This window comes from Amblyomma maculatum, chromosome 10, assembly GCF_055883805.1.
Source record: "Amblyomma maculatum isolate TAMU_Amacu chromosome 10, ASM5588380v1, whole genome shotgun sequence".
NCBI classification, from domain to species: domain Eukaryota; kingdom Metazoa; phylum Arthropoda; class Arachnida; order Ixodida; family Ixodidae; genus Amblyomma; species Amblyomma maculatum.
This window is the reverse complement of record NC_139353.1, coordinates 7,503,449-7,530,972: the sequence shown is the minus strand read 5'-3', so window position 1 is coordinate 7,530,972 and position 27,524 is coordinate 7,503,449. Positions and strand designations below refer to the sequence as shown.

General features: G+C 42.8%; 1 long non-coding RNA gene across 1 annotated transcript; it reads right to left on the bottom strand.

Annotated features, from left to right (window-relative positions):
• Positions 1-26,625, bottom strand: LOC146175498 (uncharacterized). Its single transcript, XR_014701140.1, has 4 exons — positions 26,556-26,625; positions 21,603-21,707; positions 258-330; positions 1-167 (listed from the first exon to the last, which is right to left on the bottom strand). It is a non-coding gene; the product is annotated as an uncharacterized LOC146175498 (long non-coding RNA).
• Positions 26,626-27,524: the final 899 nt, after the last annotated feature.

Genomic DNA, 27,524 nt, shown 5'->3' with positions numbered 1-27,524 from the left:
TCTTGTCTGTCTGGCAGGCGCCTTTCCCAAGCTGCTGCGTTGCCAGTGCTGAAAAGCTCCGTTTGTACAAAGCTTTTCCGCAGAGCCAGCCTGTGTTCGAGCACATCGCAGCTCTCGGTGCTTGGCGTAGAAGCCGAGACGACGAGCAACTGGAAGTGGTCGATGACCTGACAGGAGTATGGAAGACAGTAAGTAGGTCGTCTGAATTCCCAAACATTGTAATCTCTAGCTCGCAGAAACAGTTTGCGTGTGCATACCTGCCGGAGTGGAGAGGCACAGCGTCTTGTGTTCTGATTTGCTTTCAGGGAAGTTATTCACGGGTTCAGTCTTCTGTAATATGGTAACGGTGTTATTATCAGAAATAGTTTGCGACCGCAAAGAGGTTGCGACTTTGTCCATTGGCAACATCATGGAAGCTCATGTTGTGACTATATCCTATAACCTATCATTTTTTCTCAAGGTCTTCTTTTGCACGTACAGTTATTTTCGTCAGGATTATTAAAGTTTGACAAAGATACTTTTTACTGCGTAGTGTACATGCTCCTTATATGTGCAAATACAGTCGAACAACTAGAAACCGTTTCAATGCCGTTTACTGAAATCCTATGTCCAGCAGTACCGTTACATCATCATTTTGTGAAAATAATGCTATTTTATGACAGGAAGATCGCAATGCATGCGAAATATATAAGCAACTTAATATTTCCATCACTCCCATGGGAATCATCTTCTTCCCTGGATGAGCCAGACAGCCATGAATGTCGTTTGGATACTCTGCGCCGACAATCAGTCACCCTCTGTAAAACTACAATGAAAACTATTAAGGTGCCCCGCAGAAGTATGCGACTGAGGGTTAATTGCTAGATTCTGTCCTGACATGTAGTTCATAGAATCGTTGTATACTTTTAAGGAAGAAGGGAGAAGGCGGATAGGGGAAAGCCAAACTATCCTGCGATTTCGGGGTCCTCACTAAAACATGGTATAAAGACAATGCTACGACAGAAGCTAGTTTTGTCGACAGACGAATAGTGCTGTTAGAAAATCAATCGCGAAATTTATGTCATTTAAGCAAAAGGAAATTTTCTCTGAGCACCTGCCCATATGTAAAGATATCGCTTTAGGAAAAAAACATTCACGCTTGTTGTGGGGAATTAAGACGTAGTAACGCTGAAGGACGCGTGTTAGAACCGTGACTGCTTCTCAATAACAGCAGAGTTTTCAGAGCCTAGAATTTCACATTTCTCAGTTTGCACACTGCGGAAAGAAACCTTAAGTTTCATACGCTGCACGATACAAGAAAATAAAGTCGTATTTGACTAGCTTCAGCCGTTAACTCACTTCCTCTTGATTTTATTTTTTTTTTCAGAAACAACACGTGGACTTACGTGAGGTATGATAACCAAAAGAAACTTAGTCATTTCGGCACTCTGCAATTCTTATATGGAGTTTTTGTTTATGACAGTAGCCATGCGTCTGAGTAGCAATTTTTTATCTACTTGTTTGGGCCTTTCCACTTAACGTACGCTTATTTGAAGCACGTCTAATTTGCCCACTTTGCAACAATAGGAAATCGGGGAAATTTTATCTCACTATTACTTCCATTTGTTAGTGCAAAGACTAGTAATCAATCTTGATTTTATTCATGACTGTAACTGAAATGCAACCCATAGGTTTCATGTACAGACAAAACAGGCAAGGACCTTCAGTTAGGTCAAATTTCCTGCTGTCCATCCACTTTAAGATTTTCACTAAAGTGTGAGACTGTGTAGGCACTACTTCTTTAGCGAAAGAAGACGAAATTGTTTACACGGTGAGGGTCTGAAAGGCCATTTTGTAGGCCCTCTACGTTCTCATCCACCTGTGGACATGTAAGCCTCCAACTTTGGTCGGCTGGGAATGTCCTACATTGAAATATAATTTTTTCACCCTCAACTTGTGCGATAATCACATCTCTTCGAAGCTTCACCCCTTTATGTCCTGAGGAATGCCTTTAGCGGGCCGTGTTTTGTGATGAGCATGCGCTAAACAGAAGTCTTGTCCGTTTTGTAGTGAAGTATATACAGGAAACTTGGTTAACAAAGTGGTTACAGCGTAAGGTTAAGGGTTACATCTTCCCATTGAACAGGTGTGGGTATTACACAAGGACTACAATATGCGATCGAGAATTATGCATCAGGGATTTTTGAATGGGATCCCGAAGGCTAGGCGACCCAAATAAAATTGCGTGCACCTGCGCAACGTGCGAGCTAAAGCAGGATTTTTATAACAGGGTCTTTTCCCTGTGCAGTGGAGCTGGGCTTCAATTCCGCGACCGCGGCGCCACTGCGGTAAACAAGGAAACGTTATTTGAACACATCTATATATACGTTAACGACGCTACCGCCAAAAGCTCTTAATTTATGCAAAACAAATTTAAACGTACAAGTGATATAAATGGTTTGTTTCAGACGAAATAAAATCGGGAAAACTTTGGTAATCCAGGTTCAGCCAGGAAAAATTATTTGTACCTTCTGCGATTCCTAACGTCTTGTCTCCATGACAACCAACTGAAGCGAACTCGCTAAGCCGACCAGCTTGGTAAATCCGGAAGCAACCAGAAAAGATGGTGCGTTTTACCGCTAAAATTGGTGTGATATCTATAAATGGCACAAGCTTCCTAGGCCTTTCGTTTGCCGTGACCAATGATATATAAACAATATGACAACGAGTCATTGTTAAGACTAGTCGACCCCTCTGCAGAACGCTACCATGTTGCCGTAACCCGAGCGACCCAAGGCAACCGAGGCGGCTTGAGACGAATGCTACTTCGGAAAAATTTAGTTCCCGCCTAACGTTAACCCGAGGCTCGAGGCGCGCCCTACGTTTTGCGCATGCGCAGTTAGACGCCCCAAGGCGCACAACCTCCTATTATAGAGCTCTCTACTGTACATGGCGCTAATAGAGCATCCCGCAAACACTCTGGATATTCCTCATTGTGATATTTTGTTGTAGCTTATATATTAATGGGTACCGAATTGATTAGGTATTCAGTGATATTCTTCTTCCTACTCGGATACAAAGTAACAAACCAATTCCGTGTTAGTCAGGTCCACGTCTCTAGGCTTCAGTGAAGCATGCGTGGATTCGCTGTGCTACCTCCCTCCAGTTCGCATGTTGAGAAAAGGCCTAAACCCATCCTGCTCTTGTGTGCATTTAGATATTTGAATAGTTTGTAAGCACTTGTTCGGGACAAGTTATTCTGTGGCGAAGAGGGCGCAAGAGAGACCTCGTAAACCGACATTTCTAGCTTTCATTATCAACAAATCGATCTCGTGGCGTGAGCTCGCGGTGCGGGTGCGGGCGGTGCCCATCGTTCTCTTTACAATTACTCCCGCCGTGAAGACCTCCCATCTTGGCGGCTCATGGCGATGACAGCACGCAGGGGTCATAGCACGGCTTGAGGCAGCACATATGGGCAGTTTCTCGGTTATATTGGCGGAAATCAGACGCTGGCTTCCCAGGTTCCATGGTGTAGTTGACTAGGGAAATGCGCTCAAGATTGCGACAGGGTCCATGATATTTGGCAGACGTTTGGAGGCGAGACCGGGCGTGGTAGATGGCATGCGAAGCCAGACGACAGCCGGGTTGGAAGGTGTTAGGAGTGCGTGTACCGTTGAACCGGGATTTTTGATATCCCTGAGCTCCATACGTCAAAGACAGAGCGAGCCGACGGCATTCCTCAGCGCGCTTGGAAGCTTCACAGAAAGTGGCGCCTTCGGACTTGTCATGCCAATAAGAGAACATCATGTCCAGCAGAGAGGAAGGTTCTCGCCCGTAGAGAGGAACAAACGGTGAGAAACCCCTGGGGGGTCTGCGTGACGGTGTTGTCAGCTTACGTAACGAACGTTAGGAGCCTGTCCCGGCAGGAATGATGAGACGCGACGTACAAGAGAATGTCGCCCAATGTACGGTTAAGCATTTTTTTGAAAGCATTCGTCTCTGGATGGTACTCATTAGCAGTCCGGTGAGGGATGTTATATTTTGGAATAGAGTTTCCAATAAATTATGCGTCCCTAACACTGATATGCTCAGATCGGTTTTATATCGTGACTACGCCATATTGGCGAAGACCCTTGGGATACGACATCGTACACAAGGTCTATGTCTTGAGCGCGTTCTCCAATTCATTGCCTCCGACTTGCTTCATAGAAATATTTTAGTGTCCTATCGATTTCAAGAAGGTTTTGTTGCATTGCTTAATGTTTTGTTGCTTAAAGTAGAAACAAGCAATCTCCATCAACACTATTCGCCTCCCCCCCCCCCTCCTGTCGCCCTGCGATGAAAAGACTACCACGTGACATCTGCTCGGCCTTCAAGCCATTACGCCTCGTTTACCCCTTCTGCTATTGGACAGCGGGAAAAGGTCACCTCCTTTTGTGCCCTAGTGAAAAGGAGGGGAGAGGGGTCGGACGCACGAGGCGCTTCCATCGGCCCAGTCCGTAACGCTGGCCGTTGAGGCATGCAGACATGTCGCTAGACAGGTGCTAACGGCTTGGTGAAGTGCTGTACGTCATTGGTGAGGGAAAGAGCAGGAATTGGGAACGAAGCCTGCAGTTTAGGCTACCAGCCTCTATTCGACTTCACATTTGGCAAATGTGCTAGTCAGCTTGCGCCTATTGATGGGACTATAAGCCGCTAAACTTATAGTTTGCCATCATTTGCATGCGTACTGGTGAACCAAACATTTTAACTGTCTTCCTCTTTTTATTTCTTTATTCCAGAAAGGGCTGCCTTATTTCCTGTATAACAAGTCACCTCCAAATGACACGGATAACAGCGCCTTCTGGGACGCTGCGGTAGGGTCAATTCATTTCTTCGAACATTTGTGTAATTAGGCCAAATTCCTAGGGGTTAATTTAGCAAGCCGTGGCGCCTATAGAATGTTCGAAATCGGATAAGTACGCAGACACAATTCTAGATAACATCTGAAGATTTAATGATAATAAAGTTTTGAAGGCGCTCTTTCTCATGCTAACACATGATTTCGATGGCACACATCTATTACATAAATATAATCATTTAGTTACGTTGCTCACCTGATATTATCCGTAGTACAGTAGGATAAATACTTTGAAAAACAAATTAGAAAGCATATGTTAATCCTTATAAAATAGAACACACCAGACGACATTGTAAAATTTTGTTGCTTTAAATTACAGCCGACAAAACAAAAATGACCCCTAAATTTTCTCCTCGAGATAATTGTTCGCCACTTAGCTGCCAGAGAAGCAGCCGATTTAGGCCTAGCATATTAAACCACTCCTGTTCTATGTTTCTCGCGCATTACACACGACATCTCTTCTCAGGACTGGTGTTGATGCATTGTGATAATGGTGAAAATGACCATGAATTCGAAAGACATGCCTTCTTTTCTGCATCTATTTTCGCTGAAAAACCAGCACAACTTATTTTGGCGTTTTACTGTTAACACGACGACGCATTCCAGATGTGTTCACAGATACAAATCAGCAATTGGAAAAAAAATGGCCTGTAATTACGGTCGTTTGTTCTGAACATTTCATTCGGGAAAACAATTCTTCCTTGTCGGTAACCACGAAGTTACAATAAGGAAATCAATTTCGCGAGATGGTTTTGTGATCATGTGGATTCGTTTTATGGGCACACTGTCACCGACAACTGAATTTGTCCTACAGCTACAGTGTTGTCTCCAGTTAATTTTACACTGTTGTAATTTACAGTAGCGCTTGAAAACTGATCCGTTCGGCTAACACTTCAGTGCGCTCGACTGACTGCGTCTCGGTCGGTATGGCCGTTTGTCAAAGCAGCTGTGCAGCAATCGAGGACATGTAGACGATGATCTGCTTAGAGGGGAAGACTCAGAGGCCGCATCATTTGCTCATAACTCCAGGATTTGTGTTTCTTTTGTTTCCTCAACTTCCATCCCCCTCTTACTTGCGTTTAAATTCTCGCTGGTTACTATGTGCTGTGTGGCTGCGGCTATTGTCGCTGTGTTGTGTTCGCTTGCTCCGACGAAAATGGAACTTCAAGATGACGATGATATTTCCTGTACAGCGTGAGAGTGTGTTGCATTTGTACTCTAGGCGCGCCTGGCGGCGGCGATAGTATACTGCTCTCGTGCCTGGACCATGAGAAGCTGATCTGTTCCATCTAGCGTGGGTTTTAAACCAAGGAGCGGCAATGTTTATATCTATATTGACATCCGGGGCGTACACGCTTTGTCCACAAATCCTGTTCCGCCATTCATGAGCCAAGAAATATTTTTGTATTAAAAAGTGTGGCGGAATTGTTCCGTACATAGATGTGAACCTAACTTCATTATTATTTCTTCCTGCCCCCTACAATTCACGTGCAGTGCGATTGACCATCGTCGTTGAGAAAACATGGGTATTCGTTATGTATATTTTTGTGAAATCAATGTTTCATTACGTATTCTATTTTTGTACACGTCTCCCAGAAAGGACCAGTTCTAGGCAAAATATTGTGTAGAACAGCGCAAAAAAAAAAAAAACGACAGGGACGAAGGAAGACAACAAGACGAGCGCTGTTGTACACTGCAAGGACTGTAAAAGCGACGCTTGTTAGCCATTTCTAGAGGAAGCAAAAATAATCAATCGGCATAATGACCAGACAGTTCGGGAGATTTTAGAAGCAAAAGAAATCAACAGGATAAAGGAAACTTGTATCAGCAGCCCGTCTATAGCTTTATCGGAACGTGAAGTAAGATTTATGAACACGAGAAAATGATGCGTTGTGAAATTCTGGATGACACATGGTTCGATTGCATTCTTACACTTTCCGGTGTTTGTTTAGTTGTTCTTGTTTCTTTTATTGCGTGAACGTGTTCATATACATGGATGCAGGCATGCAATAAACTTGTCCGTTGAAAGTCAGCGCTCGTCTTGTTGTCTTCCTTCGTCCGTGTCGTTTTTTTCGCGCTGTTCTACACAATGGATTACCAACATGCCCAAGCTTCTGTTGTAAAATATTGACAGTTCACACCACCTATGCTGTTTGATTTCCTTGCCCATTCAAGATGAACTTTCAGGCTCTCCCAGCTTCGCTCGCATGAGCCAGAAAAAGCATAGTGAACATAGCTGCTTTCCTTTAACCGATTAAAGATGTAAATTATAGGTGCATAATCTTTATATTTTTATTATTTCAGGATGGCGGACAAATTTACGAGTTTACCTATACCACTGTGAAGACTACCTGCACCCCAAAAGACAGCGATTCCGACTTGTATTGCTTGCCATACGTAAGGAATTATAGTTATCGTTACATTCTTGTGCGTTCCAACAGAGAGGGGAGAGAAATGCAAACAATGCATTGTCTGAAAAATATGGCAATACTGCAGGATTTTTGTGCTGCAAGGCAGAGTTAGCCTGAGGCCAGCTTTCTCCAAATCGCTTTGCTGAACATGAGATGGGAATCGAAGGCGGGGGGGGGGGGGGGGGGGGGAGATCGGTCGAAAGCCCATTTTGTAATATTTCTCAACTAAGCCCATCACAGCTCCAGGCGACTATTTTATCCTTTTAATAAATGTTGGCTACCCGGTGGTGCTATTTTTTTTTGAAATACATAAATGCTGAAAGAGCATCTTATAATCGGATTATAGAATCTTATAAAGGGAACAGGAACGGAAATAACGAAATGGGAGAAGAATTTCTTTATCTAGTTTTGACTGGCATGGAAATAGCATGGTATTATTTACTGCCAGAAAAAGCTGATTAGAGTGGGCACTTCCACTTTACATTCTATCGATAGATAATCATTGTTTCTCGAACATTGATGCCTTCACCATTCAGCCGCGATCTACGGTATTATTTTTAGATTAGGGAAGTGTCTAGTAGAAGCTCTAGTCGGTGATGTACTCTCAAGGATGGGCTAGACACAGCGTAGAGGCCCTCCGAAATTAAATGTCACACAGCAACCACGGTAGTTCACTTTGTATAGCGCGCGTTCTGAAGTAAAGCGAATCACACTATTTTGCCTTCTCACGCTACCGACTGGCTGTGTAATGGGAATTGAAAATTATCGCATGCTTAGTCTTTAAATAATTGTTGGCACTGACTCCGGAAAATATTGGCTCAATTTTTCAATTTCCAAATAATAATTCTTTTAAAAATGAACGAGAGCGGCCGGCATTTATAAACTTAGTTCCGCAATATATGTGACATGCAGGAGTTGTGGTTTTGAATCCCGCACCCATCATGTGACCACTCTATCTACCTTCTGATAAATTATATCTCGAGCAAAAACATCTGCGCAATATTTTCCATGAATCCAGATCACTAATTAAAAAAGTGCTTACTCCTACGTTTTCCTTAATTTCAGACACTTTTGTCTTCTTTTTAAACTTTCGCAGCTCCATATGATTCCGCATCCGTACCGGGTAGCGGCTTGCACGAGAAATCATCGGCGCAGGTTAATCAAAGTAATGCACTCTAGTTTTTTTCAGTCATTCGTTCACTGCGTAAACCAATTTCTCTTCCCGACTCCCCGTTATGCCGTCGTGCGAGGCAAAAATAAAAAATGAAAAAACGAAAAATTCGACTTGCCTTCTCCTACAAAGTCCGTAGAGAACAATTTTTTCTTTCTCCGAGTAAGCGTACGACGCTCCCCGAGAAAAGTGTTTATTAAAACATCCAGCCTTCTAATAAGGGACTACAACCAGTTAGTTTCCTAGAACCACCTCAGCTAAGGTGACTTCATCATACACTTTACTTTGTAAAAGCGAATTTAGAGTCACATGACGTGTTGCGATCGCAGTTTCCTTTTGTAGGCGCCGCGTCATGGACAACCGGACTCGTCTTCGTGTGTTTAGTAGTATTTCCAGCTGCTGTTAGATTGCTAATTTGGTTATTTGCCTAACGATCTAAGTCATGGCTAGAAAATTCGACTCTGCTCGAGCAGTCAACAATCTCTTGCTCAGCATGATTGAATATCAAAGCTACAGTGCGCACTAAATAGGGCCGGTTCAATGTGGGACAACGAGGCTGTATCGTATCTAATACATCAATAGGCAAAGCTTTCAAGATTCATCTTTTACATTTTCTGAACTTCATAAGGCCCCATGCCTTGCGTGCTAACGACTCCTAAACTCTATTCTTGTTTGAAATCTGCACATTTACGCTTCGGCTGCCCGTGTTATGTTTCGAACCGTATTGGTCGTTTTAAATTCAGAGGGCACATCAACATTCGCCTGATGATTACTGGACAGAAATTGCGAATCGTTATGCGAATGCGGTTTGACTAGTGTTAGTTAGCCTGAGCGTATTCACTTCTCATGCGTTTGCGTGAATCAAAAGGTATTTGCTGCATTTCGCTGTATCACGCATGACAGTGGTTTTATTAGGAAACATCTTTATCAAGGCCCCTTGCCTCACAAAATACCAGATGGTTCAATTCCGGCGCAACGCCACCCCCACAGAACGTGTCGAAAGATGATCTCGGAATGCAAGGTGTGGAAGTGATGCTTACGAAATTGTTGATTGACAGTGAGCAAATACTATTCTCTATTTGTCATGCCCTCATTTGGTGCTGTTCCAATGAGGGAATGTGCAGCGTTTACCAAACAAGCGTTTTAGAAAATTCGGTAGAAATATTTTATTTATGTGCGCAGTCAGTTCTGTAAAAACCACAAAGCAAGTTTCTGGTAACTGTGAACAAAAGCTGCAAAACAGGCATTTGCAGCATTCAGAAAAATCCGGTAGGGGATGTGCACTGGCTTGCAATGTTCGGCTCACAGAATAAACATAATAACTTCCGAACAATCGGCTGCAGCTCACGTTGCTTCGTGGATGCCTCCCTGTGCAAACTGAACCGCGTACGGTAATGATTTCTTCGTGGTCACGCCCGAGAGATTGGAAAGACGAAGGCATACAAAACATGCAGAATGCCCAACCTTACACAACGTTTTCTTGGAGGCAATAATGTCTACAAAAACTCGCACATAATTCATCTATCTTGAATTAAAGCCTAGATATCTTAGCTTCTATTTTAGTTCCTGTGGAGGCTTCATAAGTTTTTCATACTAGAATGCTTATTTTTCTACAAGCAATGCTACACACATTTTAGAATTTTACCGAGGTGCCTGCGGCGCTAGCCTCGAGCAACCTCAAGAAATGTAGCGCCCCGCCAGTGGTTATCAAGTATATCGCCATTAGCTTCTAATTTACTGCAAGAACAACCGTCATCAGAATTGCTTCCGCAATGCGCCTGTTGACCCTGAGTGCGTTGAGTTACTTCTCGCTTAATTTTTTGTCTTCTAGAATCATCAATAACTAATAACACGGTCCGGCTCGCAGCGCGAACTACAGCTTTCATAGGGTATGTCCCGACATTGTTAAATACATCAGGTGAAAGTCTGTTTTCTTCCATGTTGGGAACTGGATAGACCTGTCATTTTGTTAGCTTCCCTAAAACTAAATTCATCTTGTCCTGGAAACTAGAAGTAGGTAATTGTATTGAAACGCAGGAAGCTAAGTGAACGTGTCTAATAACACTCGTGCAGGAACCTATATCCCTCCGGTTCATTTACCCAAAGGTATGACCCTGCATTGTTTTACGCACGAGCTCAGTAATTTAATTGGAAATTGATTACTTTATCTTCTCTCCTCGCAGGGAAATGCTACTTGGTGTAACATAAAGATATACGAAAGGCACAACTATATCCAATTTACGTACCATTACTGCGAAAAAGCACTATAAATAATTGAAGATAAGAGCGCATGTCGGGCGCATTCTGCGACAGAAATAAAAAATCGAATGAATGAAGGAATTGTGAAATTGTTTTTTTTTTTTGCTCTCATGATTTCAGTTAAGAGAAATACGGTTCAGGCAATGCTCGATAGAGTAACATGCGCTTTGTTGGTGTGGCCGGACTTTCTAGACTTAAGTTTTCTGGTATGACGCTGCTTCACAACATGTATCAAAAATTGATGGCAAAGGAAGGAATGTCATAGTTTGCTTAAAAAGAGGAACTGAGACGCGCCCATATATTCTCCGTCCCTCTAAAACTGAACGTTAAGCAGAAAGAATACAAGAAATCGTTTGAAATCAGTTTACGGGGGCCTCCGCCCTAACATTCACAGCATTACGCCTTTCTACTTTATAGACGAAAGGTGACTTCTTGAAGTGCAGGACTCGCTCGATTCGGGAACTTTCGATCTCTACAGAAACATCGGAATGGCCTGGGTAGACTTCTTGTGCAGACAGATTTCTTTCCACAATAAAGACACAGTGCAAGCAAGCTGTACACTATTGGTCCCCCTTAATGTAGTTCAAGTAAACAAAATTCTTTGTGATATTTCAAGGAACGAAATTAGGCTCAGGGGAAAATGAAACTACATTCTATAATGTACATTACATAATGTATTATCTACCTCGAAATTATAATAAATAAATAAATAAATGAATAAATAAATCTTCGCAAAAAATTTAGATATGTTCAAGACCAGATGCGGCGTTTTCTTATTAATTGCGTTTTTGCCTGACGATTGTAGCTATAGTGCAAACCAGGAAGAGCTCCCGGGTTTAATATGTTATTTCTACAAGTAGCAGCCTTTCACCTTTATGAAAGGAAAGGTTTATGCAAACATTCCTCGTGATAAGGGCATTTTTTCTAGCACAATTGTCAAATATGCTTGATCTGGTTTACAACACCTGATAACGACGTTAAGAGACATATTCACGATTTCGCACCCGGCCCGCATATGGCAGCTTCACATAATCACATTAATTCCTCAGTGTCCTCACTGGATTATTCTTCCAGCATTGCGATTCACTTTCATACATATCGTTGAATCAAATGTTCAATTTAAATTTCCTTCAGTCAACCATATATGTTATATGTGCTAGATGAAATAGTTTTAATGTCTACCCTCTCGCCGATTCAGAGTGGTTAGCGGGCTCTAAAAACTCAGGCGGGATACTCTGGTGCCAAGCCGGTCGCGCCTGCATGCTGTGTGACATCAGTTAGCGTTAAAGACTAGAGGAGTACAAAATATCCTGGAGCCTTCGCCTATGCGGTCTCCCTCACTGCGAGAGAAGATTTTAAACGTTAAACTACGCAAACAAAACCAGAATTAAAAACAATATCTCTACATAGTTTCCTGTACGTTTCGAGTGCCAACATTCCACGAACATTAAACAAGGCGGAAGACACAGGGTGCTTTTCGAGCTATTTATTAAGGCATTCACAAAAACCATTGAGTAATGCACTTTCCAGTAAACATGGAGACCAATAGCTGGGCGTCGTATTTTCTTATTTCGTCTTCGCCTGCAAAACTAGCCGTGCAAGACGCCCAGATGATGCCATTTAGTGTAAGTCATGGCAGGGGTCAAATGATAGGCAACATGTTGCCAGACGTCACCGAGGAGAACAACCTCGACGACGGTGCTACCTGCCCCACGAAGAAGAGCACCGACTTACACGGTTACGTTCTCGTGACCCACAGCGGGCCGACGCGGCTGCGACAACCTACAACGACGCCACGACGCCGCATGGTTGTGCAAGGATTCCGGTAGTCGTGTAAGGATGTGAGCGCCCCTTTCCTGCGTGTAGTGAGTGTAACGCTTTTCTTTCTCTCCTTTTCCACTGCATAGTCATTCGTCAAATTGAACAAAACGAGTACGAAGCCATTCCAGATGAAGTCACACCATCTAAGCAGCGCTGTTCTTGCTATGAAGTGGCGCATTTTTGTCTAAAGCCGCAATATTATATGACTTGTGTTTGAATTCCGAGCGCTTATCACTTTTCGATGTATGCGTGCTTATTCTCGCTTCCTTTCTTTAGGATGAGGTGAGGCTTTATACCTCCTCAATGTTAATTTTATGATATTAACGCCACCGACTGGTGATTTTACTGTTTTGTTTCTTGCGAGAGTTGCAATCATATGTATCGGCAATATTTCTGCATCAGGTTCGAATTGAGAGCACTCGGGAGATGCAGCATTCTGCTCGTCGAGGGTCGCCGAGCTCGCATGCTAATATTATCGCGGAGAATTGTTTGCTTTGCAGGCACGTCAGGCCCGATAAAGCGTTTATTTTTTTGCGAGACCCGTTTTCTTGTTTATACCAGCGGCATCAACACCCGATCATAAGTCATCACTACCACTTTGATTGCATTTTCTACGAGCTAAATCGGGTGATGTTGAAACCAGAAAGTTCCTCACTCGGATATGAAATAAACTTTGTGTTTAGTAGTAGCAACATCTTGAACTTCCGGATTCCACTTGTTTCCGGGCGTATGTATACGCGCTATAGTGGCCCAAGAGCAACTTCGGCGTGTCGCTATTGAGCCAACTTAGTCACATGCACTTTTGGTGGATTCTTATTGTTACGGGAAGCAATCTATGTACTTCAATGCCTGAGCTATATTACCTTCCGTTTATCTCACCCTTTTTAGCGCGGGCAAAATTTAGACACTATATCCTGAGTAGCCGAATTCGGCAATCTGCCTAAGCTTGACAACAAACCTACTACAATTATTTGCCGATCCTTAGAACAAAGCCGTCACCTGGCTGGCTTGCCCCAGAGCGCGTAAGGAGAACACAAGCAGCTGCGCAAGCAGCTGTTTATCCTCGAGCTCTATATAGAAGTCGCTTTCGGAACCTCTGTGCCACGTGGTCTCAAAAAGATTGTTACGGCAACTCAATTGTCTGGAAGACTATGCATGGCGAGCTTCTCAAGAGAAGGCATTAGAATTTCAAGTGCCTAATGCCCTACATATTTATTTCGGAGGTGATTCAGAGCTTATACCCATTTTGATCGTTTCAGAACCTGAAATTCACCTTCACACTCGTTTGCGCTAGCGCTAAGCGGATTAATTGTTTGTCACAAAACGTGCTCAATGACGATCGAACAAACACCAAAAAAATTTGAACATCATCTCTATGTTCTCTCCGATTATTCCATTCATACAATGCGCGGTGCAACCGCAGCTCTATATAGTATACCTCATTTGAATGCTGCCTGATGAGCTTCGTCCTCCCCGACTGCAAACAATGTTGCCATCAAGGTAGGGCTATGTGACTGAGAACAATTCAAATTCAACCTGTCGCAAACCAGGCGCATAAAAAAGCCTCTTTTCGCGAGCAAGGCTGGTATCTCATATGTTCGCAAATTAAAAAACACCCGATGCAAATAAACTATAGAAGAGATAGTTAAGAGGTCTCCGCTTTAATTGAGGCTTTAAAATACGGACGTAACATGGCGTGGCAATGGGTTCAGATCCCAGAAGTGGGCCCATGACTCTCTTTTGTCTGCTTTCTTCTAAGTGATCTCTATTGAAACAATTATACGAAATAGATTATATGTTCGGCAGCAGTCTTTGCCACGCTGATAAATAAAGAATAAATGCCTCGCGTATTTACCATAGCTGTCACCGCCACTTCACTGTTTCATGAGTCTATAGGTTGTCTACAGCAAGAAGGAAATTAAGGCCATTATATACATTTGTCTGTAGACAGTCTACAGACAAAAGAAAATTAATGCGCTTTAGACATTAATCTATATATTGTCTATAGACAGTCTACAGCCAGAAGTATATAATCACCTTAATTTCCTTTTGGCTATATACTGTCTATAGTCAATAGGAAATATCCCAGACAGACTTCGTCTGTAGATAGTCTATGGATTGTTCATAGACAAGAAGTTATGCCGGGTGCTTTAGACTTTTGTCTATAGATGAGCTATAGACAGTTTATAAATAAAAGTCAGGGTCTAAAGGTTGGCTATAGTGTCTACAAAAGTTCTATAGGCCGTCTATAGATAACGTTCATAAGGGATAAGAAAACTGTGGTCAATCCCACCATGCCATGCCACTCATAAGAAACGAAATGATTTCGCATTAAAAATTTGGACCTCGTTATGTTGGGTACGGTTGATCCACACGACGGCCTAAACGCACGCAGACTACGTGCAACTTCATGTTCACCGTGCCAGATATGAGAATGGCAGCTGGCAGTTGTAGTGACAAAGCCCGCGCCAGTGCCTGATACGCATAATCGTGACTCATTCGTCCATCACCTTTACAGGTGGCAATATTCGGATTAGGCAAGTGCAAGAATAAAAACATGCGAGAAGTTCCACGTTGAATATATTCTTAGAAGCCATGCGATAATTACAATAGGTGCATCCGGTAAGTATAAGCACGGAACTATGAAGATTCTTAGAAATTCCAGGCATCTTTGGCCTACTCATTGTACCTGAAACTACCCTTTGTAGCTGTTTTCGTGTTACATGCCTTCTCATGCATTATTTATTGCCGTACTGTCGACATTCATATCCCTATTTGTAGTAATTTTTTAATACCGAAACACAGTTATGAACAACAGGAAAAGGAGAAAAAAGAGAAGACGCAGGGAGGGTAACCGGCAAAAGAAGCCGGTTTGTTACCCTGTAATGGGTGAAAGAGATGAACTGATAAAAACAGAAAGACAAATTGGAGTAAAAGTCCGAAAGAAGCCACTAGGCGAAACACGCGCTGTACCTGTCGCGTATACCCGATGCTCTTAGGAAACGGTGTAGTTTCAAGAAGGACTTCACCGCTGACGGTCGCTACTTTTATTACCTGAAGATCGTTTCCTCTGTCGGCTGGCGTGGGTTTAGATTTCTAGTGCATGGATTAGAGGCCGTCTTTCAGCACTGTATTCTGCATACCCATATATTATTGGAACTGGTTTTCTCACTTCCACAGATGTCGCAAGCAAAGTAATCAGCCATGGCGATAATAAAAGATTAATGGTTTGTGAAGGCAACAGCACGCCAGAGGCGACATAGCAAAGTTTCTAGCCGTCATGGGTAAACGTTGCCGCTTTAGGTCAGGGTTCAGGAATAGCAGACTTCGGTTCGTATAGTGGCCGAAATGTCATGAGTCAGTCATGTTATCTCGCGCATGTGCTCGAAGTCTGTCTGCTCTCGTAAAACGGTGGGTGCACAAACTCCCTTCTGGTAGACTGTCCGTGGTGCCTCACCCGCATATGATATCCTTTGATGTCACAATGTCCATGTAGCCACTAATAAGTCGTGGCCTTTATTGATGGCGGAATGATGTAGCTCGCAGATTTACGCTACCAATTGCTCGTGGGAGCCACGACGAAGAGCATTTTGTAGGCTCTGGAGCGCTGCCTTTGAGTCAGTAAAAATAGACCATCGCTGGGACTTCCACTATGACTGTAATCATCATCATGACTACATCATTATAGTTTTGTCGTCATGGGCTACAAGGCGACATTTCGGTCTCGGGCAGTTAGCCTGTGGATAACCGCACGTGCGGCTCAGCCCCAGTCCGGCCTGGCTCTACCTGACCAGCAAATCTACCCCCCCCCCCCTTCAACCCAGGCCTGATGCACGACGTGACCAGGAGGAGAAATTACGATGGCAAGACTCTCCGATTACTTGAATAATTATTGCCGCTTGGACGCTATGGCATGCCTCAGCTATCGACCAGTGCCAGTCGGCCTTAAAACTGCGAGACCGGTTTGCATAAGACTTGCTCTCTCTCGACGCGTTTGCAAGCCTGTCGTCGCTGCTAGTCCTTTTTTGCCGATATCAACTGTCATTAGGCATTTCATTGCTCTCATCTCCATTGAATGGCCGAGATGATCAGTCATGAGCGCTGGCAATACAATCAAAATGAGAACGACAAAAACGCATTTTCAGTTCAATTTTCTTTTAATTGTAAGCATGTGAGTAGTTCGTTACAAAGGATATCGAATTCATCTCAAAACGCTCTAGCATTTTAATTTAGACAAATATAGCAACAGTAATCCCTCCTCTTTGCAAAATGTAGCTATGTTAGAGCTATCCGATCATTTGTTTGGAGATACGTTACAATGTCATATTTCTGAGGAATCGAGTGAAATAGCTCTAGGCAAATAGGGACACGTGAAGGACAGAAACATGCGCTGGCTAGCAACCAAATGTTTTATTGCTGCAGGTGAGACAGCGCATAAAGAAAACAATATGAGAAAAACACAAGAAAGCACAAAAATGAATGCGCACGACCACATTACAACTTGCAATGAGGCAACGTTACAAGTTTAGATACTCTTCTTCCTTAGGGAATAAAGTCATCGATGGGCTGCTGATGCAGATGTCTCCTAACCTTCGTATTTTTCAAGCCTCAGAAATGAGCCTCGAGGTTTCATCTTCATATCTGGCGATAATAATGGTAACTGTTATACTCGATTCTTCAACATGCACCAACCAGCCCGTATTCGTCCTTTGCTAACATTCCTACGTTACCACGACACTGTTAAAGCCTCCGTTCTCTAGAAAACCCGGCTTGATCGTTGTCAGCGTCGTCAAAGCCTCCGCGGTTGTGAGCGAAGTCAGGACTGTGGCATTGCAAAGGTGGTAGTGACTGGGCGAAATGGCTGGGTACTGATTCGGCGACGAGTTGTGTGAAGTCACGAGAGTAGATGCCACATGCCAGGCACTGCCACCCCGGCTTCTTTGAGGTCGAAGGATGGGAAGTGTTCCAACCTTTCGTCACTCTTAGGTGAGGAGCAACAAGCTAACCCTGGACCATGCAGACACGAACTACGGCTTGATTAAGCGGGGCTCTAGAGATGTCTAGAGAGAGTCACGGCTCAAGAGATTCACGAGGTTATTCATATGATAAGGTAGCTTACGCATGTATAATAACGATGCGCGAGGTATTAGAGGTAAATAATTATGGGTTAGTGATTAAACTAGTTGCAAAGTGGGTGTAAGTGAAAGAGGATCTGAAAGGACCCGTAGATGATAGCCATTAAGGTTATCTGGTTATAGTCTCACAGACATAGCTTTAGTGTCGTCTGTAATTTTGAACAAGCCTTACCCCTTAACCTCTCTATCAGTATTTTAAGCGACGTTTCAACGTTAAGCTTGGGGCGTATAGGAGCAGTGAAAAATAATGCTTTTTCTGATCGTAGTTTTCAGTTTATACACTTAGCGTATAATACTTATATTTACGGATTGGTCCCTAGATGAGGTTTTAGAGTTTCGGTCTTGACAGCATTTGAGGAGTAAAATGACATTGGCATAAACATAACAGGAGCTTGTAACGGCCTCTTGCTGGCCCTTTCTATCCGTGTGATGAGATATCACTGGTTGGAACACTTGGCGGGAGAAAGCGAATTGTGTTAAATATTTAATGGAGAGATATGTTGTAATTAATTTGAAACAGTACTTAGAAATTATTGCTCAGAATGCCACAAGCAGTATGGAGCAGTGGCATGTCTGAAAAAGGTATGACTTACTCGCATGCCAGTAGACGACCCTGTTATTGAAAGAGCGTACTAAGAGGCTGAAGTCCCGTGATAACTGAAGTTGCAGATTCGCGTATGTGAAATAATATTTAAATCTAAATGTGGTGCAAAATCCACAACATTGTTCGATCCAAAACCGGCTCATTTCCAAATAAGTTGAAGGGCCACCTCTGTTGATTGGCCGCGTGTTCCCAGTGGCCGAAACGACGGCATCTAGGAGATCGCGGTTTGCATAAATGCTGCCAGCGCTTTAAAACAGTGAAAGAAGACCGGTGAACCGCCCGCTTGCGTAATCGAGAATCTACTATTTTCTTCACTCTGAACATGATTCTTCCTCTGTTCACGCTGTTCAGTGAGGTTTTTTGGCAGACTACCTTGTATCGAATATGTTACGTGTCGAAGCGTGTGTGAGGATGCTTTGTAGATACATGATGATTCTTTTAGACGGTATTTTAGGATTTTAAAAAACGTTATGCATCGACTCTCCCCTGAACTCAAATGGAAATTCGTGCTCATGAGAAATATATTTTCCTGCCTCAGTGTTCATCAGCCGGAGAATTCCGGATGGCTGTCGGCAAGGGGGGGGGGGGGGGGGGGGTTGTGGGCATGCTCGACATACTTGTGTGTAGACCGCTGGTTTTGGGTTGTGATACGTACGAACGAAGGTGGCAAACTAAATTCTAGAGGGCACTTTGGACCGCTAAATTGGGATGAGGTGAAAGCCATTATAGCGCAGTGGATAGCGACTCTCCGCTATGGCACCTCCATTTCCATCTCTTCTTTCAGTCCCACCTTCCTCCCTTCCTTTACTGCGCGGTACATGTGTCCAAGGAGAGTTGTGACAGATACTGCGCCTTTTTCATCCTGTAAATTAATTTCAAGCGCTGCAGAGGCCTACTTACGCCTCCCAGACATCTGGGTCTGCTTTTGTTTGCTATGTGGTGCGGCGTTCGAGGAAGCGGCAAATGAAAGGCGCCGCATGGACACCTGAATCAGACGCCTGGCGGGGTCAGCTTTGTAAAGAATGAATCGCCTGGTGACGTCATGACCTGTCGTGACGGTACACTGTGCGCCCCTACCAGTCCCAGCCCCGTAGGGCCAGGAACAGCCGCCCTTCTCTAATAGGCCATGTGATGACCTGTCTGTATTTAAAGCTCTGCCATTTTTAATAAACGTTGTGTCTTATAGTACGTGCCAGTTCTGTTTGTGTCTTCCTCTTCTGTCCTCTTCTTTGCGCTCCATATACTTTCACTTAAGATGAACAACCAACTACCCCACACCAAGATTTTCATTTTACCCGTACACATATTCTAATTCAGTTTATCTAGTGATTACGGTCATTACTGTAATTCAATGCTTCTTATTTTCGTCTGGGTGCGGTAAATAAGTGAATGTTTTTATATTCAGCACTTAGCGGGAACCAAATTGTAAAATTCGTTTATTACCTCACTTGTCCAATTTGCTCCCTGTTTCGCACTTATCGCACTGGTATGCACCACTCCCACTTGAATACTAGAAATGCTTCGTAGTCAATAACCATCATACTACAATTCACTCTTTTCTGAAATGTTGCAAACAAAAAATGCGCATTAGGTTCTCATTCAGTGGTGGCCACAAAGTCCCACAGAGCCCAAGGAAATTTCTCACTCTAAAAACAAAAATTTATGGTTCATATTACCACGTCGGCATTCGCTTTTCTCGGCATTTGCTATTGAAATTGACTTTGTGAGAGAAAAGTACTGTGGGTTGCTGTCCATTCACTTCCTTTTTTTTTTTTTAGTTTCATTGGGGGTATTGATGTGGTCTTTGTCCTTTTTGTCTTTCTACACAACTGTTATATACGACAACAGTTGTTATGTATATGAAGAAACTCTGTACGCCTTCTTCGTCCAGCGCAGACAAAAATTTTATTCCGTTGCCGGAAATATGCGGAAATTGCTGCCAATGCTAGTCAATGATGTCGTGAACCTAGGTCACAAGAGAGTAGGTATCAAGGGCTGGCAAAAGAGGCTACCTTTAACCGAGTACTGGGGACCAAGGGAGGAACCGGGTGTCTTGATAGTAAGATCGTGCTTGGCTCAAAAAATAGCCTGAGCAAATTGCAAAACGATCATTCTCAGTCGTTTGGACATTTTCGAGTCAAAAATTTCTAATTGCTCCGTCGCAGTTGTGTCGTTGCCCTGCTTGCTTCAGCTGATCTTCCAGACCGTTACACATGATGCCCAAAACTTCTTTATATTCAAACATATTACATTCGAGTTATTAGAGGGATGGCACATAAACAGGAGAAGCTGCCAAATTTTACCGACCATGCGGTAGCGCTCAGGTTATGTCGCCAGAACTCTTACGAACTGCCAGAGCAACTGTCAACTTGCTCTTTTCGCCTGTCATGTCACGCGGTGTCCGAAACCGGCACTTTTTTCGCGATAATGCTTCGGCCTCAGGCCGAAGCATTATCAAACAAGGTTTTCAAATGTTCTTATAGTATAAGAACATTTGAAAACCTTGTTTGAGAAACAATGAGAAGCATTACGTTTTGCACACATTTCAAAATTACGATTTCAGCTGCCAAGGTCTTGCCCATTTTTAAGCTATGATAAATCTTCATTCTTATGCCAGTAGTATATATTACAAATGTTTTTTTTTTTCATCATTCGTCGTAGTATGCACACTTCGTAATTGTGTTGTGGCAATGATTTATATTTTAAGCTTGTTTATTAAGCCGCTAAATGACAGATAATTGTTTTTGTACATTATATATGATATAACTTAATAATCTCCCCCCACCGTACAGTCGCCTCCATATCAGCTCGCTTGACAATATCCTTGATAATCGTCAAATGAATGGCGACAACAGCCATTGACACAACCGAAAGTATATAGGGAATCTCTTCGGTTGACAAATGTAAATTTATAAGGCAACTGCCTAGATATTTGATCAGGATCAGAAAGTGGATGCACATGACAGCAGTGGGATTGGAGGCCACGAACTAGGAATTTTAAGCCCGGTGGTCTACAGACTGACCTATGGCAGTAGCTGTTCAGTCTTCCACTTAGACGATTATTTTGCGTGTCACGTATCCCTCAAGGTGTTCGCCAGCACCAACCGCGTCTATTGTAGTGCCCGTGCAACCCCCTATTAACGTATATATTTATTTATTTATTTATTTATTTATTTATTTATTTTCCAATACTGTTGGCCGGTGAAGGCCGTAACAGGATTGGAGGCAGATAATACAGTTTTTAACAACGCAACAAACAATAGAAACATTAATAAGGTTACAGCGACCCTTGAAGTTCCTTGAATAAAACAAGGCGTCATACCGAATTCTCTTCGGGCACACACACTCTAGGTCGGTTGTAAACGTCAGGCGTACAAGTAGTTTCCGCTGACAGGTAGTGAATGAAGTACACCCTTCCAGCAATCACCTGCAAAGAATGAATTTTGTTCAAAGTATGCATTCACGAGAACAAGCGCTCCCGAAAATTGTGGGAGTATATCTTCTGACGTTTACGTTCCGTTTCAGTCGATGCTACGGCTTCGCTGTGGTGGTGTAGTGGTTAGGGCGCTCGACTATTGTGCCCAAGGTCCCGGGATCAAATCCCAGCCCCGGCCATGGATTTTCGATGCAGGCGAAAAGTAAGGCTCTCGCGTGCTGTGCGATGCCAGTGCACGCTAAGAAACCTCAGGTTGTCGAAATCTCTGGAGCCCTCCACTACGACGTCTCTGAAAGCCTGAGTTGGTTTCGGACCTTAAACCCCACAAACCAAACAAATTAAACGAAATGATGCTACTGCTATGTGCATTCTGGACCGATGTTTAAAATTCCTGTCTGATATACATCTTTTACATCTACATTTTGTCGGAAAATAGCACTTCTTATATTCCCCCTATTGTTTGCTCTACTTTACCGTGCGAACCTCATAACGAAACGTAACTCTAACTATTCGGTAACAAACGAACAAGCACTGCGAAATTCCGTCATCGCGCTGAACAGATTTGAGACCTATTGCTTGAGTATTGTTTGGCGTACACAACGAAAAGGTTTGTGAAAATTAGGCTTTAAAATGCACTGCGCAGGTTCTTCAAAATCTTAGGGCGCTTATAAACCACACTGATTGAAGTTTCTTTTCTATTTCAAACATGTGGCGTAAAGTTTGCACTACTCGCTTACTCAATAACCTGAGTTAGGTACCAGTTGCAATCTTACGAGATTTGAGCTTAATCCGTAACCCGCTGTTGAATCTTTGTTACATAGATGTGTAGAGCGCATGAATTCATGAACTTCTGCCGGCTACGACGAGCATCCTAGGCAATGATGAGTCACGCGCCTTTTCCGCAACAAAATTTCCTTGGATCTTAGCAACCATGCAATGAAAATCTTTTCAATACATTATTGACATATTTTACGGTATTCCTAACGTCTAAAAGAGCTTTGTCACCCACGCGCAATCGTTCAACCCGATGGTAGCCTTACAAAGCTGCCTTCTATTTCGGTGTGCTCGAATAAGATGAATATCTCGCCGCCGTATAAGATAAAAATTCACATTCGCTGCCCGACCTGATGGCAGGTGTCTCGATTGCAGTTTATTTATTTGCCTATTGGGAACTATTCCTGATTAACCGAACTAGCGAGAGCCCGTGTCTCGATTTGCGGATTGGCGCTGGCAACCACAAAAACTGTAAGCTATTGTTCTTACATAAGCGTAATTAGCCTGTATTGCTGAAGGGGTATTTTGATTTCAGATATTTAGTAGTCTGCAGTATTTAGCCTTGGTTTGGAGCGCTGCAATAAGATTGCACCTCTCAGCCAAATACTCGGTCTTTACGCCTAGAAAGTGCGGCTTTCTCACCAGCAGACCCTCAAAGTATTTATTAGAGCTCATTAACCACGGCTGGACTTTAGAGAAGCTATTTTGCTCAAGCCCTTCTCTGAAAAAGGAAAATTCACGTCGGTTATTCAAAGCGTGAAATTGGCTGCCCCATCTTGCCTGTTTTGTATTTGTTTCTTCAAACCTTTGCAGTGCAGTGCTCAGTCATTAAATAATACACTCCATTACACACGTTTTAAGCATACAACATTTCGCCTTCCTTATATGTTTCAGAGCTAGGTAGCGCCTTCAGACGAGCCTAGCACATTTTGTGTTTGTGGCTACGATGGCTACGATGGAGCGCGCATTTTGAGACGTATGGCATAGGTTTTTGTGGTGCGAACAGCAATAGCAGGGAAATTGAACAGCAACGCTAGGTGCTTTTTTCCTGACAAAATTGTTGCATTTTCTACAGCCAGCCAAAGAACATTTATTGTAGGCGCTAAATTTTTTTTATAGAAGAGACAGCACTATATTTTCCTTCAATAATGGGCAACAAGGAGACTTTTTTTCACTTCAGTTGGGAAAAATGGGTAACCGCACACATTTCGAAAGGGAATCTCCAACGCGGCAGCAACCTGGGCCCACGTCATCATCAAAGTCATGCTTACCGAAGATCTGCTCAACAACCTTTAGGAAGGAATTATTTGCACAAGGGGTCGTCATCACCCTTTTGAGCTCCTCACCTCTCACGGTGCAGCGCTTGCTTCTTCAAAGCAAGTGTGCGATTATTCTTCAATGCCACGCTCGCGGTGGAAGCTATAAATGCGCTTCTGCTCTCCATGCAGGATGTTCGCTTGCAGTGAGCACTCGATAAGAATAAAGTCAAATGTACCGTCTTTGCCAAAAGTAACCAGGCTGCATGTTTTGCTTCTCGCTTGTATTCTAAAGCCAACATGGCTTCCCAGAGAATCACAATTTGTTAATAAGGGAGGGAAGGAGCTCTCCTTTACTCTGCACAGATTTACAGCTTCAGAAGTGGTACGAATTCTCCACTACCTGACCTAGAAGCGAAACCCGTAGCCTGGTTACTTTTGGCAAAGACGGTACGTCGTGCGTACGGAAGCTCGTATAAGGAGCACCACGTTCAAAATGAAACCCTATACTTGGCGCGTTTTCGCAAAGTGGGTGTGGCCGTAAGTGGAAGGGATTTTTCTCCGTCTCATTTTTTGTAAGCCTTGTCGACTGTCTGTAATTAATGTCACCTGGAATCTTTTGTACACTTAGAAACGTTTCTTTTTATTTAGCACATATAAATACATTTCCGTTCTGTAATTCTTCACCCTCAATTTTATAAGGTATGGAACTGTTCTGTAAATAATTTTTCAGTGAAGACATTTGCGCATTAACTGCACCCACAAAATGCAATACTGCAACTGCTATTTTTAAAAGTAAATCAGTTTAAGCAATCCACGCATGGCACTAAGCCAGCAGGAATGCAGAGAATCTTGAAAAACCCTTTCGTCCCATATTGCTAATAATGCCGGTTTCCAGCATGACTAGCCGAGAAAAGTTGCAGAATGAATGTGCGCGGAATACACCAAACATTTTGTGGGAATGACTAAATATTGGTTCTAGCATGATTGAAATATTTTCTTAAAAATTCCAAAGCTTTTCACTGTTTTCCATTAAAGCGAAAGAGGCCAGGAAGACGAATTGTGAAAGGATATACTACTTTTGGTGTGTATATGTTTTGTAATTTTCCCCTGACCTGTTGTGAGACTTTGATAAGCCACATCATTCAGTGTGCAACGGCCAGTTAGGAAGTAATACTCATCAATGATTTCATGACACCTACATGTAATTGCATAAAGTGTGGCTTGTTATCAGAAATACTGAATTGGGTAATGCTGGGCTTCAAAAAAATCATTGATGCGTTTCAGACTACCAAGTTAGCATTGAAAAACATTATTACGCACAGCATTTCAATTGGTTCGGAGGACATTTCAGTTGATTGAGAGCGACCATCTTTGCACTCTATTATATTCGTTATTCGGGGTTTTAAATAGCAGTTATTTTAACTTTTTTGTTCTTTATGCTTGAATTTGAACCATACTGCGGATGCCTTCTACTCTGAGCAATCTTTAAAACGAATAAAATAATTTAGGGCCGTTTTTCGAGCATTTTTATGTTTTAATTAAGGCCCTCAATGAATGGCCCACGTGGCTGACAACGTATTGCTGTTTATCGCACGTCGCGCTCACGTACAAACCACTTTGTACGAAATAATCGTCCAGATTATTGTGAACGTTCCGCAGTATAAATCCGAAATCTGCCATGATTGCATTTAAATGCCGCAGTGTCGTTCTAAAATACGCTTCTTTCTGGGATATACTTTACGCCAAATGACTTAATGGCCTGAAATAAAAGCTGATGAGCACATATTGTATCGTTGAATGAGTGCCATATTACTGAAATTCTTCTTCCAAAATAATTTCTGCTCTCAAAATTTTAGATGCTGAACTGCTGAGAAAATTGCATTGGGCACAAGCTCCGCCACATGTTAACTCCTGAAACATGGATTAAAATGATTGTGCCTGCGTTACTTTCAGTTGAAAATTAGATTTTTTACTAATTGGATAGACACTTTAAACCCCCACTATTCGGTTCCGCTGTTAATATATCAGTGTTATCAGATTGTGTATACATTAGCAACTACCTTACAGACTTAAAATTTTGTTTCTATTCTGAATGTGACACTGGCGTTAGATTGAAATGTGGTATCAGTGCGACTAAAGCACTCCTAACTGTTTTACTTCTAGAGTTTACCATTTTAGCAGGCGTGGAGATTCTTTAAGCAAAACATTTCGGCAATCACTTCTTTTAAAATATTAGAGATCAATTAAAGTTTAGGGAGCTTTTGGGCGCTTTTGGAGAACACACGAGTGCATCAGTGATTGTGCCGTCCACTGATCAGCACGTTGTCCCTGCGATTAGATGGTCTGCTGATATTCGCCATTTCTTTAGCACAAACTGTTATGTAATCTGTTGTGGTGGTCCTGCAAAGATTTTACACGCATCATAAAAGGAGCATCCAAATTGTTTGTTTTTGTTGAGCACTGTTTTGAAATAGAATGCCTTTTAGTAATTTTAGTGGTTTCAGTTGAAATGCATTATATTGACTGAGGTGCATTATAAATTCCGTAATTAGCAGTCAGGCCGCAGTAGGGCGCCTACGTCGTGAGACACAAACTTCAGAAATGAGGCATAATATTCTGAAGCCTTGAATCTTGGAGAGATCATCATGCAAAACAATAAAACCATGCCTATTTTATTATCAATATATATTATCAATAATATATTACCATTACCATCATTACCAATGCATCAACAGTACTGCTAGGGAGGATTATTTGCCTTGATCTGGAGAAAGTCACACAGTAATAGCAATGACAAGAAGCATACCCAGTGGCTGAGATACACTGGTCCTGTGTATCCTGGTTTAGGGGTTGGTCGTCGGTACCTTACAATATCCTGCGTAAAAAAACGCAGAAGCAGATTAGGTATTTGAAAAAATTTAACGACTAAGCCTACTGTTTGCTGGGTTTGCTGCTCCTACTTAGGCAAACTTTTCATGCCTTATTTTTATACATAGTCCCTTGCTTATAACGGCCGCCCACGCGGCCTTTACTACAAAAAAAAAATAAATAAAAGCATTAAAGAAAAAGCAAACTTGCGTGGTCGTTTGAAAAAGATTGGGGTACGCATATTTGCTCCGAGGTGTCCTTGAAAGTAACGTGTTTTCTAAGAAATGATGTGAAGAGTAATGTGTTCTGCAACTTTATCGTAACCGTTTCGAAAAATTGTCCCCCTACGACTACAGCCTTACTTGTGCTGTACCAACGCACGAAGTTTTCGCGTTTTTGGACCCTTTTGTCGCGTAATACGTTTCATCATGGTGCTTACCTAGTTTCCCTGCGCATGACGAAAACAAGATTCGTCTGCGATGAGACTCAGAAGCAAATGATGCCATCGACGACGACTTTACGACAAAAGGCAGTTTGATGCACCATCTGTCGTCGCTGAAGGAAAGCGCCGTGGTTCTATACCACCAAGGCAACGTGGCCTATTTTCGTAATGATACTAAATGACGTTACCACTGCTTTGCTCCAGAAAATTGCCGTTCGCATCTTTCTTTTCTTCAATCTCGTTACAGAAGGGTCTAGTTGCTCATCATGTGGGGCCAAATATGGTAAGAATCATTGTAAGACTTACTGCACAAAATGAGTGTACATCGCGCAAGCTTTCTGCTCGGTTTCACCGCCAGCAGCCTCCAGTTGAGGCGGGAGAATTTGTCAAAAGCGGTCCAGATAAATTTAGAGTGCAATGTATAGTGTAGAAACAACGATCCAAAACCTTTTGCTTGTGAAAAAA